Here is a 1,541-nt window from a genome sequence, read left to right as displayed (position 1 = left end):
CCTCCATCATGTTATCCTTGAATTAATTCTTCTTCCAAATTTTTTAGAAAAGAAAAGCTCACACAAACTTCCATCATAGTTATTGATAAAATGTATTCATATACAAATATGTTGTTTACCTTCTTTGATGTGTTGATTTGTGGTAAAATTTCAACCAATTCAATATTTATTAGCAATAGGCTATATATAATGTAAGTAGTCCCACCGAATGATGTCTCATGTTAGAAATAACTGTACTAAATATTTAATACAATCAACTGTGTTTCATTATTAGTTGCAAATGTAAACATTTAAGTGATGCTAAAGAGAACTTAATTTAATGGAAAAACTATTGTTAAGTGTGTCTCATTATTAGTCTCAAATGCAAATATTTCAGCAATGCTAAAGAACACTTGATTCATTAACAAAGTCTATACTGTAAACATCTAAATAATTTTAAGTTCAAACTTTCTTTATACAAAAAAACAAAAAACAAAAATGAAAACAACAATTAGACAAGAGATGCAATGCATCAAAGTTCCTACCAGAAAAATAAAGATTTATAGAGAGAAAAGAAGGATAGAAAGAGAGAGCTAAAAGAGAGATTGATATGTTATTACAAGGACAAGTAAAGGTAGAATAATAAAGAAAGTTGAAGAGAATTTTAAAAATATTAATAGTTATAATACTTTAACAAATATATAAATAACAATAGAAAACATGTTATATGAATGAACTACTCATTTCTCCCAATTCAATTATAAGTTGAAATATTTAATTTAAAAAATTAAATTGTTGATTACTTAATTCAAACTACCAAAATATCTAGTAAGTTTGAGGGGTAGTATTAGTTTAACAATTTGTAATTTGATATTAAAAAATTAGAGCAAAATTGTAAAATAGTAGCTAGTAAAACATTGTGTAAACTTAAAGAAATAATATTTTACAATTGGCAACAATAAACATCAATATAAAACTAATAAATATATTTAAAATAAGAAATATAAAATATTTAACTCTTGAACTTGGGAAGAAAAATAAATTGTGATAATTAATATTGATTAGACATTATTTTTGTTCAAAGTGGTGTGAGGTGGAATATAAAAATATTACCTTTTTGAAAATCTAATGAACATGTCACAAACGTGGAAAAGATAAAGTTGTAATAAATGCATTCATTAATGCATGATAGAGTTGTTATAAAAATTTGTATTTTTTGATGGAGAAAATTGAATTTTCTCCCTTCCAAAAATATAATGGTTCAATAGAGTGAATGAAAAATGTGATTTAAAAAATAATGAAAAATTAGAAAAAGATATAAACATTTGAAATTTTTTAAAATCTTTTAAATCCTACGAATTAATTGATCAATTTAATTAAAAAATTGAATTGCTTGAAAGCAATAGTATCTATAGAACTAATAATAATAAAAAATAGATCAAATAAAATAATAATAAAATAAATAAATTAAAAAATATGAAAGCAAGATGACTAGACAAAATAGGGGTTCCAAATAAAATTTTCTTCTTCTTATATGACTGATATTTCTTTCTTTACCAGAT

Source organism: Cupressus sempervirens, chromosome 2 (assembly GCF_028749045.1).
Source record: "Cupressus sempervirens isolate cs-2001-9-10 chromosome 2, ASM2874904v1, whole genome shotgun sequence".
NCBI lineage: Eukaryota > Viridiplantae > Streptophyta > Pinopsida > Cupressales > Cupressaceae > Cupressus > Cupressus sempervirens.
Note: the sequence above shows the minus strand (reverse complement) of the source record.